The 18,876-nt window shown below is 43.7% G+C and overlaps 1 long non-coding RNA gene across 1 annotated transcript; it reads left to right on the forward strand.

Moving 5' to 3' along the window:
• The first annotated feature begins 102 nt into the window (after positions 1–102).
• On the forward strand, positions 103–3,771 carry LOC116922144. Its single transcript, XR_006646346.1, has 2 exons — positions 103–3,241; positions 3,464–3,771. It is a non-coding gene; the product is annotated as an uncharacterized LOC116922144 (long non-coding RNA).
• Positions 3,772–18,876: the final 15,105 nt, after the last annotated feature.

The raw sequence follows: 18,876 nt of genomic DNA on the forward strand, positions 1-18,876 counted from the left end.
ACGTGCTTTGCAAGCTGGTGGAACCTCCAAGTAGCCCATCACTGGTAACTGAAGGCGTTTAGGGGGGGTGGGGGGGTTTACCTACAGTACAATCTTGTGGACATGAAAACCTTACGTTACGGAAACCGAACACCAAGAACGTCCATCGGTTATGTCCTAAATAGGCTATTTCTAGGCTGTTCGATTGGAAGAATCGTATCTGTCAATAAGCTCTAACTTGTAGCTGCTCATTGGTGAGGTGCACGACTTTCTCATACCTCACATGGAAAAACCTGCGTGGAATTTGCATTGCTGGTCATCCAACTGTAACAGTTAAGCATTTCCGAGCATTTCAAGGTCCTATACAACTCAACAAATGTATCGAGATTTCGCAATATTGTTAAATAACCCGGAAAGTTAATGAAGTGCAATCCAAGCGTACTATTGGTGGTCGCTTTAGGATTTTCCGTCTCGGTCGCTTTGGTTTCCCCTTTTACGTAGCGGATTGTCGTTGGAGTCCCTGTAGCAAGACCAAATTTGATCACGTTTATTGTGATGGCATGACTAAAGAAGCGCGTACGAGGGAGGTGGGTTGAAATGTGATACGCAGCTCGTGTAGAGGGTGAGGTTGCCATAAAGCTAAATGCCAGGAGGTGGGTAACGTAAATCTATGAGTGGTAGTGGGGAGGACAAGTACCTGGGATCAGTCCGTACTCCTAGATTACTGTGCCGTCTGTTGCTAGTACAGCCCCCGCAAGGCCGCAACTATCGGTCGTACTCCTTCAATACACTGCAACCTGGTGTCTTAGCTTCAAGGTACCCTCTTCTTCCGAACGAGTATCCTTCCACGGTTAGGGCTCAGCCCCGATCTCAATCAAATCAGGGAGACCGCAAACCCTCACCGAACAAAAAGAATCGGGGACGTTCGTTGCGGTGATTTTTTTTCCGGAGCTGTACGGTGCTAGAATCGGTGCTATACCGAAAACACCATTCCAGCCATGAGGGTTGTCTTATTAGTGACCTTATCTCCTGACAAGTCAACCGAAATTCCATGACTAAAGCCACACTTTGTTCATGTTAGCCCCAGGGTAACTCCCACTTTCCAAATTTAGATCACGGTAAAAAGGCAAACCCCATAAATTTTTATGGAATGAAAATATCCGTTTCAGTTTTTATTTATCCTCTTAACGTATACTAAAAAAAACCTAAATATAATTTAAGCAATAATATAATGTTAATAAGGGAGCGAGACTTTAGACCCCTTCGACATAAGATCCCGGAGGGCGTCGACCGTAGACCCCCCACCTTACGACGCAAGACCCCTAACATAAAAAAAAAAGTTCTAATTTTGAATAACTCGGCAATTTAAAACCCCTAGCCCCCGACACAAGACCGCTCTTTTTTAAAATGAAATATAATCCCGACTGAAGACCCCGGGCTTAAAAATAAGTTAGTAATTTACCGACTTTAAGTCCCTGTCCGCCGGCCGACGCAATGTCCCTTTGATTTTCTCAAGGAAATCTTATCTCGACCCAAGACCCCGTTTTCCAAAATAGGTCGACAAACATCGACTCCTAGTCCTAGGCAGGAATTTTGTCTTGGTCCAATGTTGTTGCCGATTCAGAATTGGTCATCAATTCAAGATCCGAATCGCACATCGGCCAGTGTCGTTTTCAACTTGAAATGTCATGCTTTACCCGTTTCTAATATGTCAATATTGTTAAATAAAGGATCGCCGATCTTCTACCAGAAAACAAATTTTAATGTTGGCACAGCAGACATGGACTAGGTTTGGCGAATGAAGTTGGAAATTACCCGAGCCGATAAGCGATTCGGATTTGAAGCCAATAACGGCGCAAAACAACATTGGGCCAACATTAAGAATTCCAACATCCAAAATTAAACAGTCTTAAACAAAACAATAGCTTTATTCATAATAAAATGAAGGAGTGAAATAGCTAGCCGGATTTGAAGGGCTTGAATCCTAGAACAATTTACGACAACTTTATCAGTCAGACGCTTTAACAACCTAGCGATTTCTATTCAATTCCATTAATATGTTTTCCGGAGTAATTCGGAAGCTCGGTTGAAAACTTGTATTGGCTTGCCAAAAGAAAACTTGTATTTTTGTGCATGAATTTCTAAGCTTGGCCCTTTGCTATAATAGTATTGGAATTGGAATACTGATTTGTCACGCACATTCTGCAATGTTTGACTATTGGATACCCGGTATTCAACGCATCAACATTGGTTTAATATTATGATATATACATTGTTCGAACTTGACTGTCCAAGCACGGCCCAGGTTAAGAATTTACTTGGTTTTCAACAACAAAATTCCAATATATTTTCTACCACGGTTCACTCTCATATATAATTTCTATCGAATTTCTGAATGAACATCGGATTGTTGCTTCGGTAGCAAAACGCCTACAGTGATTTGCTATTACCCTAGCTGCGTTGTCATTGCCAGTGCCTCTGTTTGTAACGAAACACCTTAATTTCGAAGACGAAAAGGAATAATACGAGCTCAATGTAACTAGTGGTAATTCTTGGTAGCCTGCACCATTATCGATAACAAACAAGACGGTCAAGGAGAAATGGAAGCTTTAGGGGGTAGAAGAGAGCGGGCGTGGTTGGAACACAAAAATGTTTTTTGTTTCTTCGAGTAAAATATTTGTTAAAGTTATATTTAAAATGTATGGTTTTGTAGGTAATTATCTAAGCTACACAATTTTTTTTGGTGGGGGGGGGGGTTGACACTTTTAAACAGACGTAATATGTAAAAAAACTGGACTTCAAAGGTTTCAATTGCCAAAAGTTCGGGGCAATTGAAGCGTGGGTTTTCCCGTAAGGAAAGTCTTGTTTCAAAATGACGCCATGTCAGTATGCGGGATACGTATTTTAATGAAATGTCTACTATTATCAGAGTCGGGCGGAGCGCGCTCTGAGCTTGAGCGAAAAAGGAGCGCGCTCGCGATTTTCACTGAGCGACGAGCGCGAGCCGCTCAATTAAAAAAAACGGGATAGGGACTTTTGGGCTAGTTGCCCAAAGGACTCCAGGTTTTCCGACACTTGGACTTCTGGCACTCGACACTTGGACGACCGGTTCGCGACAGGAGGACATCTGTCTAGCGACGTTAGGACTACTGGTTCCCGACGTTTGGGCACGACAATCAATGTTGCTGAACCCAGCAAGTCCTTTACGAGATTACGACAAGTGAACTCCCGGGCCAGCGACGTTTGGACTCTTTTTCTTTCGGTAAGTATTTTAAATTCGATTGGTCTTCATATTTCATTGTAATTATTGTCTAGCTTATATTTATCTTATATTTATAGCTTGGATTTATCGGCTAGATTATAGATTCTCGTATTACTGTAATATAAAAAAATTGAATACAATTACGTGAGTTTAGAGCCACTTGCAATAATTGTGTCATTGTTTTATTTACTTTTTGGACATGTCCTTTAACGAAAACCAAAGTGTTGTTTACGAATTAGTCGAGAATTTTGTGAAATCGCAAGAATGTCTGGCCAGCGAAGGCCTGGAGTTCGTGGACGGCAAGCAGTTGTTTAAGGGGCTTCCTTGCCTGTGTTATTTTTTAAGCCTTGTGTTATTTTTTAAGTTATTATTATTTTTTTTCCTTATGTCCTGCCGAAGTGTAACCAAGCACTGTTTAAATTTACGTTTGATCGTGATTGCCATATGTGAATCTACCCAGAAAAATTGTACAACCGTGAACGAAGAATTTTGTATTTATGTTGTTTAATACATTAACATTTGAACTACAATCTGTTTGTGTTCTGAAGTCTGACTGGAACAAACATGGTTACCCATGTTTGTTCCATTTCAGAATACAAGAAGGGTCAGAAGTCTGACTGGAACAAACATGGTTACCCATGTTCGTTCCATTTCAGAATACAAGAAGGGTCAAAAGTCTGACTGGAACAAACATGGTTACCCATGTTCGTTCCATTTAAAAATGCAAGAAGGGAAAGAAGTCTGACTGGAACAAACATGGTTACCCATGTTCGTTCCATTTCAGAGTACAATATTTACATAATTGTAATTAAACTTTTCTTCTATAATAAAAATAAATAAGTTATCCAGTCGATAAATGTAAGCACAAATATCTATACAATAATCATAGTCAATTAAAAATACCTATGTTCTTAACGATCCTTCAGCTGCAACAAATAAGCAAATCCGTGCGTCACTGGATTGGGAGTCCTTTTGTCGCTGGATGAGGAGTTCCTATGTCGTAAAGAACACTCGAAAAAAAAGAAAACAAAAACAAAAAGATTCCAAACGTCTATTACCCGGGAGTTCGAACGTCGATTGCCTGGGAGTCCACTCGTCGTTTAACTGGAAGTCTTTTCGTCGCTGAGTACTGGTCGAGTATTCTGCTAATTGGGTTCAGCAACATTTTGTTGTGTGTCCAAATGTCGGGAACCACTAGTCCTAAAGTCGATGGGCAGATGTCCTGGCGTCGTGTGCCAGATGTCCAAGTGTCGGAAACCTGCAACCAAAAGTCGTTTACCCTGGAGTCCTTTTGGTAACTCGCCCAAAAGAGTGCATGCCAAAAAAACGTGAGCTTGAGCTTGAGCGAAGACCTGCTGAGCGACTCGCTCGAACGCGAACGCCATCTATCAGTCAGCAATAAAAACATTTGGTCCAAACTTAGTGCACTATCTATGAACACAATTTTTTTTATGTGAAAAAGTACGCAACTGTACAGACGACACCCAAAATCGTCTTTTCAGCACTGCGGGACTCATTTTTGTTCCAAAACGTTCAAATTTATCTGACAGTAGTTTTGACAAACTTGTGTTTTTGAAACAAAATGGAATATCTTTTCGAAACTGGCAACTTTGCCCATCAAAAACTAGCTAATAGCTAGCAAGTTGAACTCTTTTAACTTTTTTAAGTGTAGGAATTAGGAAATTGTAATACGTATAACCTACTGTGATCGCTTTTAAGAGGAGTAAGAGGAGAAAATACGTTTTTGACAGAGATTTTTTTTTTGTGAAGATCGAGAGCGGAAAACGAGCGCGAGCACGCTCTTTTTTTTTTTTGCGAGCTAGAGCGAAAATCCGCTTACTTTGAGGCACTGAGCGGAAAACTCAGAGCGCGCTCGTGTTTCAGTGAGTGATGCCCGACTCTGACTATTATATAGAAAACTATATTCTACATTTCTAAGATACTTTAGAATTTCTGTTACTAGCTAAAAATTAAAAAATTATTTTTATGCTGCTCTAAATTAGCTTCAGAACACAGCACTTATGAAAGAAAACGGGTGCTAGTATTCAAGACTAAATTTTTATAATAACATTTTTTGCCTGTTCTGCTATGCTTCATAATTAATAGTTATTAATACCAGTAATTTTATTGTATTAATGAATTTGTTAAACCAACATTGTTAAGAAAACCACCAAAATTTTTGCAGACGATACGTAAAATCCAACAAACAGACGAAAATAGGAGATTTCGAAAGCAATATTATGCTGTTTTCAAAGGGCTGGAACACCGTTGTCAGATTGTAGGAAAGAGGACGCGCATACGAAAAGGGGGATAATTGGAACAGATTTATAGAGGAGAAGGTATGCTCACTCTGTAGGATTTGACCATAAGGCTTTGTCCGCAAGTGCTTCATATATACCGTAGAGGCGATTGGTGGTTATTTGGAGAAGTAAAACAAAACAATTTCGCGTGAGTTAAACCTTTGTATTGATGCTTACTTTTGGCAATATACGTATGGGAGACTGGAGTAAGCCGGGACGGTTCTCGTTTTCCTCTATATCCTCCCTATATCCTCTATATCTCCCAAACTAACCATTAAATTAATTTATTATTTTGTTTTTATGTATTCCATACTGTAATGTACCCCCCATATTTTTTATATAATTTAATAATAAACCATTTTCCCATATAAGACCTTTAAAGTTTTCTTAGATTTGTGGGAGGTGCCTATTTTGAGGGGTAAGTGAGGACACTAGGGTGGGTGGTGAGGGACGTCCTCCGTTTTCGCCTTAAAATTCATTAAAAAAATTTGTGAAAATTGAAATAGCGTCCCACTGCATAGACTCTATAAGTTAATAAATGTTTAAATTTGATTATTGCGTTAATACAAATTTTTTCTTATATGATAAAAAAAAACCTTATTACAAGATAGGTGGGGGTTGGGCTTATTGTAATCGATTAATATGCTGAATAATCGATTACTTGTTATCATTGTAAGGAACAGTAATGGCGTCATGAGCTCGGTGATGAGTGATGGGCTTGAAGGCCAAACCCGCCCACTAATGTCCCATTTTAGTCAAAAACAGCTGTCCCGATTTCCCGATAAAGACTATTTTTTTAAAACGTTAATATTATCTACAGTAATTGATCGAAAATTATAATTTTTGTTTTGAATGATAAAAAAATGATTAAGCTTCATTTCCATATTAAATTTACATGCCATTTGCGATTATTTTTTTCTAGAAACATTGAATGGCAGAGACAAAATTAACTAAAAAAAAACGTTTTTTTAGTTTTGTTAATAAATGATACAGTTATTGACAAAACTCAACCAAATTTCATGCCAAAGTAGATTGTATGTATCTAAATAACATACTAAAAAAAATTTAATTTTATTAAAATCTACTATTTTCCCCGCCACTGTCCCTCTTGACCCGGTGTCCCGGCATACTCCAGTCTCCCCTTCGTACTTTTGGCAATATACGTATGGGAGACTGGGTTCTTGACAGTTTTTTTCCTTATATCCCCTTATCCTCTTATTCCATCTTAATTACTATTACTATCGGGTCCTTTCTTTGGATAGGTGTACATTACGTCATATTGATTTCGTATGCAATATAATCAGAACATGTTGCAGTATTATATATGGTAGTGACTCTTCGTGTTCACAAAAAAACACATTCAAGAATTTCAATTTGCATAATTCTGACATTACAGTTTTGTAGCAATTAGATACGTAAAAAATTGCACATCTCATTTATTGGTTTCCATCACATACACATTGGTTGTTAATATAAGTTTTCTTTTTCTTTGCTTTCGTAAAAAATTAAATCTGCCATGGCATGATTTGCATTCTCTCTGACATGCAATTGCAATTGCAATTCGATTTTTCAGGTGTGTTCGTTTTTTCCATTCCAGTTGGTAATCGCATTCTGTTGAAAAACATCTAAATAACAAATTTCAAATTCCAGAATGTAATTCCATTTCTACTTTACGTCTGTGGGAAAGCACTAATTTCCAAAATGGCACATACTTCAATGGGATGTCCTTGACCTCTGTTACTATCCTCAATTTGGATTGATAATGGTTGAAGCACACGCTCTTTGATAGGTTTTACATTTTCACTTAACTTTAAATCAATTTTACTGCGAAAGGATTCATGACAAGTCCTTATATTTATTTATATATTTATATGTTATTTATATTATATTCTTGTAGTGCAAAGGAAACATAAGTTTTACTGCATGTTCATAATTTGAAATGAAGGCAATGATGGAGCTTAGAGAAGACGTAAAGGACCGGCTGGCCATGGTACAGCAACTTCAGAAGACGCAGTACGATGCCAGAGTCAGTGCAGCACCAGTGTACGAACCCGGAGACCTAGTGTTAATTTTTCAACCGCAGCGTAAGAAGGGGCTCGCGGAAAAAATACTGCATCAATACGTGGGGCCCTACCAAGTGATCAGGCAGGTCACTGAGTTGAGCTACGAACTTCGGAAACCAAGTGGGAAAAAAACTTTTGTGGTGCATGTGTCGCAAATGAAGAAATTGGTTGTGGAATCGGACGAGGAGTCCGATAGTGACGAAGAAGTTGAGAAACTAGAGCATGCCGACACCGACTTGGATGTCGAGCGTGCCGACAGAGACTCGGGTGTCGCGCGTGACGACACTGGCTCGGAAGAAGCACGTGACGAAACTGAACAGGGTGTGGCGTGTGCCGAAACCGACACGGGTGAGACGCCTGAGGCCGACACTGGGGTGACACCCGACACCAGCACTGCTGCGGCAGCTGTGGAGCCGCCAGCCAGGAGAAGAAAGGGGAGAATGAAGCGCCCGCCATTGAAGCCGATAGCCGAAATGGACGAAGGCCTACAAGACGGAAAGGATTCCGCGGTCCCAGCAGCAACGGAATCATCGGCGGGTCGTTCGACCAGGAAGAAACGGGCACCCGGTTGGACGAAGAACATGCTGTTCTCCACCTTGGTCTGTGTCGTAGGCCAAATGGTCCAAGCAAATGAAATGAGAGGGAAGTACGTCGCGACCGAAGGACTGGTGTTTCATCCCGAAAGTACTTTGGCCCTGGGTGACTCGGAATGGGTAGTCATCTATGATGTGCCCACTAAGCGAGCTGAACAAGTAATTATAACTTGTCATCGCTTGGGTATACGATATGGCGGGTGCGTTTGACAAAGCAATCACGGGAAATTTCCCTTCGAAAATCACCCCGTTTTTGGAAGGTCCAGCACGTGACTTGGCGGAAATCAAGGCAAGAGCGGAGCGCCGGAGGAAGCAGAATTTCGGGAGTTGGAACGAGCTTTGAAAGGCGAAGGAACCAGGTGGAAGCGCGGGCTGTTCGACGGAGGTGGTCAGCTGCTTAACTGGCTCTTCGGGACCACTACGACAAAGGACCTGGAATCAGTGCACTCGAGACTCGAGTCATTTGACAAGAAAGGTCTGGAGGTGGTACATCTTCTCCAGGAGCAGGCGACCCTGTTAAATGTGACCATGGGGCACCTGACGGAGCATGAGACCGAAATCAGTGCTCTCATGGTGGTGGTGGGTCAGATGCGCAGAGAGCAGGCGCAGCTGAAAAAAGTCTTCAATGACAGCTGGACCCATCTTGCCAGAGAATAACTTTTCCTACAAAAGGTAACGAGGTTTGTGGAACAGGCAAATAGGGCGCTGGATTGGACGGCTGACGTCTTGCACGGCTGGCAAACCGGCTTAGCAGATGCAGCTATAGGGAGACTATCACCACTCCTTTGTTTTATAAATGTACTGGCTAAAGCGCTGAATTCGGTTCGACAAGCCTTGCCCCAAGACTGGGGACTGACACCAGCATTGCAAGGAGGAAATCGCTGGAGAGCGTACCAGGAGGCCAGGATGGAGGCGGCGCTGGTGAACGGCAACGTTCGTTTGTTCATTCATCTGCCGGTATTTGAGTTTAATTATGCCTTGCAGATTTCAGTGTGTTTCCTATGCCGGTAGCCACCAGCAAAGAGGAGTCGGTATCCCACTCGTACGCTGAATTTGCTCCATAGCTGGGGGTATCGCCAGATCGGCAGCCGTTCGTCGAGTTCAACGTCGACGAAGTCCGGAAATACGCTCAATACATGGGCAGTGTATGCCCATTCTTGAAGCCCATTGACCGAAAAGGAAGGATGAAGAGCTGCGCGGCGGCTGTCTTTCTGCAGGAGCAGGAAGGAATCCAGAGGAACTGTCAACTAGACAGTAATGTAGCAGACGGCTAATCTACCCCCTTACCCCTTTTTATGTCTGTACCCCGAGGCCCGTATATAGACCGACTAGAGGGCGTAAGCGGCCCATGGAGAGAGAGTTGGCAGACGGGGGTGTGATTGTCGTGGTGTGCGTACTGACGTACTGCGTGAACGTCATCTCGTCGGTCCTAAGGGAGTGTTGTGCTGTTTGTGCTGGCTACCCCCGCGTAAGCGTTAAAAATATTTGTGTAAACCCTAGTCATTTGTAAGTCTTATATTACTCTAGTAATAAGTAATTAGTTTAAGTCCCCTTTTCATTCGGTTTGTTCGGCTGAAACCGCTCGCCGGCCGACGAACCACAACATTTTGTGTCAGAAGTCGGGCACGGGCTATTGAATAGTTCTCATTTTTTTTTTAAATTTATTCCTTTGTTAGAGCTGCCCATGCGATATTCACGTCGTTTTTCTTTTTTTTTTGGGTGTAAAGCCCGCATGTTCCTTTCATTGACAAGCATAGTTGAGTTTTTTTATTTATTTTTTTTGTGTGTCCTGTGTGGCATTTTCGTTTTGAATTTGGCGATCAGTAATCGTCACAATTTTTTTTGTCAACGTAATCAGCCCCTGATTTCAAATTTTTTGGGGGAGAAATACGCCACAACTTTCGCTTAAACTTTCGCCACTTACTTTTCGCGCGTAAAGCCTCGTGGCCAGTCGATGCTTTGGAATAATTCGTTTCCTTTTTGTGTATGTGGCTTATGGAATCTGCGTGATAGCCGCCATTTCGTTTTTCTTTCGCGTTAATGCGCTTTTGCTCCAGTATTGAGCAGAGTTGGTATTATTTGGTTTTTTTTTGCTCCGGTATAGAGCAGAATTATTAGTGTTTTTTTTATATATCTATCCTCCTACCTTTATAAAAGCCAAAGGGGTATTTGTGGGCGGGATTTGTTTGTGTATCTGTCTGTTTGTCCGAGAATTTCATGTGTGCGCACGCTGCCATTGGTTGCATGCGAGTCACGTGATTTTTGCTGTAGCCAATCCCAACCCTGCATTCCGCAAATTAATTTACACGTCTTTTCCAACATGGCCGTCATCATACTTACATTTTTCTAAGCCGTCAACTATTACAATTCACTAATTTTGAAGCAATTGCGTGTACAATAACCAACTGTAATGGACTGTTTTTTTGCTTCCCTCAACTAAAGCCACTAATTCATTGTCTTTTTATCAGTGCCGTTTACTGCATTTCAACAAATTTCAGAGGCTGTTCCCTTTTGCATCCCTCAAACAACCACATATTCTTTGTTTTTTTTACAGCTTCATTGACTGCATTCCAATTAATTTCATAAACGGTTGCCTTTTGCACCCCTCAAACACCCACCATTGCATTTTGTCATCAACTGCTCCACTGACTGTGTTCCAACACTTTTAAGAGACCGTTCCCTTTTCCATCCCTCAAATAACCCCCATTCATTTTGTTTTCCCCAGCTCCTTTGACTGTGTTCCAACAATCTTCAGAGACCGTTCCCTTTTTCATCCCTCAAACAGCCACCAATTCATTGTGTTGTTCACAGCTTCCTTGACTGCATTCCAACACCTTTGAGGGAGCGTTCCCTTTTGCATCACTCAACAATCACACATTCTTTATGTTCTCAACAGCTCCTTTGACTGCTTTCCAGCACCCTTAAGAGACCGTTCCCATTTGCATCCCTCAAACAAGCCTCAATTCATTGTGTTTTCACCACCTCCATTCACTGTATCCAACAATCTTCAGAGACCGTTCCCTTTTGCATCCCAGAAACAACCACCTATTCTTTGGGTTTTCAACAGTTGCATTGGCTGTGTTCCAACACTTTTTAGAGACCGTTCCCTTTTGCATCACTCAAACAACCACAATTGCTTACTGTTCTCAACAGTTCCACTGACTGTGTTCCAATACTTTTAAGAGAACGGTTCCTTTTGCAACCCTCAAACAACCATTACTGCAATTTTGTTCTCATCAGCTCCACTGACTGCGTTCCAAAACTTTTAAGTGACCGTTCCCTTTTGCACCCCTCAAACAACCATCACTGCAATTTTTTTCTCAACAGCTCCACTGACTGTGTTCCAACACTTTTCAGAGACGTTACCTTTTGCACCCCTCAAACAAACACATAATCTTTTGTGTTCTGGACAGCTCCCTTGACTGCGTTCCAACAAAATTAAGAGACCGTTCCCTTTTCTTCCCTCAAACAACCAACATTATAATGTATTCCTAACAGCTCCCTTGAATGCTTTTCACCACCCTTCATAGACTGTTCCCTTTTTCATCCCTCAAATAACCACCTATTCATTGTGTTCTCATTAGCTCCATTGACTGCTTTGCAACACTCTTTAAAGACCGTTCCCTTTTGCATCCCTCACACAAACACCAATTCATTGTATTCTGATTAGCTCCATTGCCTGCATTCAATCACCTTTGAGAGACCGTTGCCTTTTGCATCCCTCAAAAAAGCCCCAATTCCTTTTGTTTTCACCAGCTACCTTGACTGTGTTCCAACAATCTTCATAGACCGTTCCCTTTGCATCCTACAAACAACTACCTATTCTTTGAGTTTTCAAAGCCCTATTGACTGTGTTCCAGCATACTTGAGAGACCGTTCCTTTTTCAGCCCTCAAACAACCACCAGATCTAAGTGCTCATCGGCTCAATTGACTGCGTTCCAACACCATTGAGAGACCGTTCCCTTTTGTATCCCTCAAACAACAACCAATGCCTTGGGTTGTCAACAGCCCCATTGTCTGCGTTCCAGAACTTTTCAGGGACCGTTCCCTTTTGCATCCCTCAAACAAGCCCCCATTCATTTTGTTTTCACCAGCCCCTTGACTTTGTTCCAACAATCTTCAGAGACCGTTCCCTTTGGCATCACTCAAACAGCCACCAATTCATTGTGTTGTTCACAGCTTCCTTGACTGCATTCCAACACCTTTGAGGGACCGTTCCCTTTTGGATCACTTAACAATCACCCATTCTTTATGTTCTCAACAGCTCCTTTGACTGCTTTCCAGCACCCTTAAGAGACCGTTCCCATTTGCATCCCTCAAACAAGCCTCAATTCATTATGTGTTCACCAGCTCCATTGACTGTATCCATCACCTTTAGGAGACCGTTCCCTTTTGCTTCCCTCAAACAACCACCAATTCCTTGGTTTCTCAACAGCCCCTTTTGCTTCATTGCAGCCCATTTCAGAGACTCTTCCCTTTTGCACCCCTAAAACAACCAACCACTTTATTTCGTTCTCAACAGCTCCTCTGACTGTGTTCCAACACTTTTAAGAGACCGTTCCCTTTTGCACCCCTAAAACAGTCACCACTGCATACTGTATTCAACAGCTCCACTGACTGCGTTCCAACACTTTTAAGAGACCGTTCCCTTTTTCAGCACTCAAACAACAGCTTTTGGATACTGTTCTCAACAGCTCTCCTGACTGCGTTCCAACACTTTTAAGAGAACGTTCCCTTTTTCACCCCTCAAACAACCACCACTGCATTTTGTTCTCAACAGCTCCCTGACTGCGTTTCAACACTTTTAAGAGACTTTCCCATTTGCAGCCTTCCAACAACCACTATTGTATACTGTTCTCAACAGCTCCACTGACTGTGTTCCAACACTTTTAAGAGACCGTTCCCTTTTTCAGCCCTCAAACAACAGCTTTTGGATACTGTTCTCAACAGCTCCACTGACAGCGTTCCAACACTTTTAAGAGACCGTTACCTTTTTCACCCCTCAAACAACCACCACTGCATTTTGTTCTCAACAGCTCCCCTGACTGCGTTTCAACACTTTTAAGAGACCGTTCCCATTTGCAGCATTCCAACAACCACTATTGTATACTGTTCTCAACAGCTTAACTGACTGTGTTTCAACACTTTTAAGAGAACGTTCCCTTTTTCACCCCTCAAACAACCATCACTGCAATTTTGTTCTCAACAGCTCCACTGAAAGCGTTCCAACAATTTTAAGAGACCGTTCCCTTTTCCACCCCTCAAACAACCACATAATCTTTGTTTTCTTAATATCTCCATGGACTGCATTCCAACAAATTTCATAGTCCGTTCCTTTTGCATCCCTCAAACAACCACTATTAATTTGTGTTCTGGCGCTCCTTTGCCTGAGTTCCACAAATTAAGGACCGTTTCTTTGTTCCTCAAACAACCAACATTACATGTATTCCTAACAGCTCCCTTGAATGCTTTTCACCACCCTTCTAGACTGTTCTTTGCATCCTCAAACAACCACCATTCTTGTAATCTGATTAGCTCCATTGACTGCATTCCAACTCCTTTGAGAGACCGTTCTTTTGCATCCTGACAACCACAATTCTTTTGTTGTTGACAGCTTTGACTGCGTTTCACACCCTTCAGGACCGTTCCTTTGCATCCTCAAACAACCACATTTCTTTGGTTTTTAAACAGCTCCATTGACTGCCTTCCAACAACCTTGGGACTTTCCCTTTTTCTCCTAAAACAAGTCCATTCTTTGTTTTCACAGCTCAATTGACTGTGTTTCACCACCCTTCAGAGACTGTTCCTTTTGCATCCCTCACCAAGACCCATTTTGTTTTTCCCAGCTCCATTGACTGCGTCCAAGAAGCTTCGAGACCTTCCTTTTGCAGCCCTAAACTACCACCTTTCTTGTGTTCTCATTAGCTCCTTGACTGCTTTGCAACATCTTTAAGACCGTTCCCTTTTGCATCCCTCCCAAACACCATTCTTGTATTCTGATTAGCACCATTGACTGCATTCCATCACCTTTGAGAGACTCTTGCCTTTTGCATTCCTCAAAAGCCACTTCCTTTTGTTTTCCAGCTACCTTGACTGTGTTCCAACAATCTTCTAGCCGTCCCCTTTTGCTCCACAAACAACTACCTATTTTTTGTTTTCAAGCCCCATTGACTGTGTTCCAGCATACTTAGGACGTTCCCTTTTTCACCCTAAACAACCACCAGTTCTGTACTAACAGCTCAATTGATTGTTCTAACACCATTGAGAGACCGTTCTTTTTATCCCTCAACAACAACCGATGCCTTGGGTTGTCAACAGCCCCATTGTCTGCGTTCCGACTTTTCAGGACCATTCCCTTTGCCCCTCAAACAACTACCACTGCTTTTATTCTAAACAACTCCACTGACTGCTTCCACACTTTTAGAGACCGTCCCTTTCTGCTCACTCAAACAACTCTAATTGCTTACTGTTCTCAACACCTCCACTGACTGCTTCAACACTTTTAGAGACCATTCCCTTTGCCCCTCAAACAACCACCACTGTTTTGTTCTCACAGCTCCATTTACTGTGTTCCAGCACTTTTCATAGACTGTTCCTTTTGCATCCTCAAACAACCACCATTCATTGAGTTCTTCAACTTCTTAACAGACCGTTCCTCTTGCATCCCTCAACAAGCACCATTCTGTTTTCTTAACATGTCTATTGACTACGTTCCAACAACCTTTAGCACCTTTCTTTTTCGTCCTCAAAGAACACCTTGTTTTTTCTTAACAGCTCATTGACTGCGTTCCAACACCATTAAGGTTGTTCCTTTGTTCCAGTGCGCGCTTCCATCGTTCGAGGGTTCCTAACTTTTGTCTGCCTGGAAAAGGTTGACTATCTGGAAAAGGTTAACCCCTAAAGGATTTGAACTGCCGCCGGTTGGCTTCTTTTTCTTTGGAATTAGCGCGGACAGGGTGCGTAAAAGGACGGACGTGGAACGGCGGGCGGGCGAGACCAGCGGATGGCGGAAACAAATAACAGGTTTGAACGACGGGCGAGGACAGCATCGTCTACTACTTCTTTAATGCGAAAGGGTATTTGTGGGGGGATTTGTTTTGTATCTGTCTGTTTGTTTTTCCGGGAACTATTGTTGTCGCTACTATTGACATTTTTTTTGCGCTCAATTGACTGCGTTCCAACACCATTAAGTGTTCCTTTTTCAGTGCGCTTGCTTCCATTGGTTCGAGGGTTCCGTAACTTTTGCTGCCTGGAAAGGTCGACTACCTGGAAAAGGTCGACTACTTGAAAAGGGTTCGAACTGCCACCAGCTGGCTTAATCTTTTCTTTCCATTCCCGGACGTGCGGGTAAAAGACGAACTGGGGAAAACAGGGCGGATCCGCGGGCGGGCGAGATCCACGGGCAGGGCGGAAACAACGGACGGTTGGAAACGACGGGCGGGACGGGCATTAGTAAGCAGAAAACTGCAGTAAGGACCGTGCATGGCCTTGGGCTTCAGTGCGTCACTGTGTTTGTTTTTCCTCATGGTTTGTTACGTGTATGAGTGGTCGCTGACATGCGTGATTAAGGGGCTTAAAATGGATTTATAAATTGTAAGTGATTGCGGCTAACCATTAATTAAGGGTACGTGATCTTGTTGGTAGGATTAAGTTTCTTTACGTGGATTCAGCGGTTAACATGGATTAAAGGGCCTTTAGTGGATTAATGTTGAAGTGACTAAGGGGCTTTACGTGATTCACAGCTTTACTGGATTGGCTTTAGTGGATTAAGGGGCTTTAGTGATTAAGGGTTTCTGTGGACAAATGGGTTTGGGGTCCGACTAATACTGACTTCCCTTTACCGTCTCGTATCTAGTACTCTATCTATAAAAATCTAAGGAAAAATGTGGGAGGAGTTTTGAGACTTTTGCGATGCAGGCATCCTGTGATTGGCTGTAAGTTGCCGCCTACTGGCTAAGGTAAATGGCGGGATGAGGCTTTTGGAAGACTAGATGCGTAAAAGGTGAACGAAATCGTGGAAATTGACAATTTTTCAGTACATGGGCATTTAGTAGGACGGATGGACGAGACAGCATGTGAGCCGACGGACAGGGGCAATATATAGGTTGACGGCCAACTAAAACGGACATTTTGGTGGGCAGTAAGTGGGTTGAGGGGCAGCGACTGTGAGGAGGATGGTAAACAGAGGCAGCGATATGGTCGACGGGCCCCCTACAGTGGTTATTTTTGCTGATCGTTTGTTGATCGACGGGCAAAGAGGGGGCAGAGAAGGGGGTCGACGGGCAAAGACTGTTAGGGATTAGATAGCCAGAGGCAATATATAAGTTGACGGACAACTTCATCGGGCATTTTTGTGGGCAGCGAGTGGGAGGACGGGCAGAGACTGTGAGTGATTCGACGGGCAAATACAGCGGAAACTTTGACCGGCAGTGATTGGGTCAACGGGCAGAGACTGTGAGTGAGTCGACGGGCAGATACAGGGATTGGGTTGACGGGCACAGACTATGAGGGGTCGGACGGGCAAAGGCAACGATATTGTCGACGGGCAACTACAGCGGGCGTTTTGGTGGACAGAGAGTGTGTTGACGGGCAGAGAGGGTGTTGATAGAAAGAGGCTGAGAGTGATGTGACGGGCAAAGGCAGCAAGTGGATCGACGGGAAGAGGCAAAGAGTGGGTTGACGGACAACTACAGCGGGCAATTTGGCCGGCAGTAAGTGGATCAACGGGCAGATACTCAGAGGGGAGAAATGAACAGAGGCAACAAAAGGATTGAGGGGACACTATACTGGGCGTTTTTAGGGATTCATTGTTGATTAACAGACAGAGAGGAGCTTGACGGCCAGAGACTGTTAGGGAGCTAATGGGAAACTACAGCGGTTTTTTTGTGGGCAGCGAGTGGGTTGACGAGCAGAAACTGTGATGGAGAGGGCGGGCAGGGGCAAGGACAGGGCAGACGGTCCACTAAAGCGGGCGTTTTAGTGGACAGAGATTGGGCCGATGGGCAGAGACTGTGAATGATTAGACGGGCAGATACAGGTAGCGATTTGACGGGCTGAGACTGTGAGGGTTTAAACGGGCAGGGCCACCGATTGGGACGACGGGCACCTACAGCGGTCGTTTTGGCAGGCAAAATAGGTTGACGTGCAGACTATGAGGGAGAGGACGGGCAACTAGGCGGACATCTTGGCGGGTAGAGACAGTGAACGGGTCGGCGGGCAAAAAATGGGAACGCAGAAAGCTTTAAACGTAGACGGACAAAAATTAAACGTTAACAGTTTGGCAGAATTAAATGGCGAAAAAAGCGTTAAAAATACGCTAGCGCCACCTATCTCCCGGCCCTGGATGGGCCTAAAGTTACAAGTATACCTAAGTAAAATCGAGAAGGGCGTAATGTGTTGAGCCCTGTCGGAAGTTCTTATGTAATTATATGCCTCCTAAACGTGGAGATTCTTCAGTACCATTTCAAATAGCAACACGTTCAAAAACCAGATCCGTAGCCACACCACTGACATCCGCAAGGGTAGTACTGCCTACCACACCCGTAACGTCACCGTCCCTGCGTGGTGGCACGAGTAGGCTAACATTTAACTTACCAGTTTCAGCAACTGCAGTGTCAAGGGTACCAAACATGGCTCTGCCACAGGATCTAGTTGATGCCCTAAGGAAACTCACGACGGCAATGGACCAAGACCGACTAGCTGCCCAAACTCAAGCAGCGCAGCTCTTGAACGCCTTAGACCAGCAACGTGCACAATCGGCAAACTTGGTACAGCAGCTCACAAACAACGCCGCGGGTGCCCTAGCAGCAGCAGTACCAACGCCTCGTGTAGCAGCTGCAGCCGTCGAGTCTATTCCGTGTTTTGAGGGTAAATTAATGGATTTCCCCCAAGATTTTGTAGATTTTGTAGATAGAGTAGCAGTGGCAGAAGGATGGACAGACGCAGAGCGTATTCAAGTTGCAGCAAGGCGTCTGTTGAAAACAGCGTTGGATTGGCATATTCACACAGGCCAACGCATGCGACCTGGGATGATTGGTCTGGAGCATTCACTACAAATTTTTCACCACGGTTACACGTTGGTGAATGGCTCAGGTTGGTAAAAGAGAGACGACAGAAAGTCGATGAATCAGGTATCGAGTACGCTTTAAATAAGCAGAAATTATTGCGTGTTGCCCCTATTCCCCTTAACGACGAGAAGATGGTAGCTTTTCTTATAGATGGTCTCGCGAATTGTCAACATGGGGCCGCCATGACAGCGAACCGACCAGACAACGTCACGGAATTTATCCAGCGGATCCGTGCATTGGAGACCCTTGGTGTTGCATCACGTGTCTTCCCCCCACCAATAGCTCCACCAGTAGCTCCAACAACAGCTCTACCAGCAGGTACACATGGAACAACGAATACACCTCCTGTTCCGGATTTAAACACCACTCTAACAGCATTTGGCAACCAGCTATTTAACCAACTGACTGCTCAGTTCAACAAGATGGCGATCGGAAGTCGTGGCGCCGGGCGCGGAGGAGGCGGAGTAAGCGGAGGTGATCGTGGTGGAGTAAGTGGAGGTGATCGTGGCGGAGGAAGCGGAGGTGATCGCGGCGGAGGAGGGTGGGTCGACTCTAGCAAACGGAAATGCTACAACTGCGGAGTGGTTGGCCACATCTCCCGCCACTGTCCA

Source organism: Daphnia magna, linkage group LG4 (assembly GCF_020631705.1).
Source record: "Daphnia magna isolate NIES linkage group LG4, ASM2063170v1.1, whole genome shotgun sequence".
Taxonomy (NCBI): Eukaryota; Metazoa; Arthropoda; class Branchiopoda; order Diplostraca; family Daphniidae; genus Daphnia; species Daphnia magna.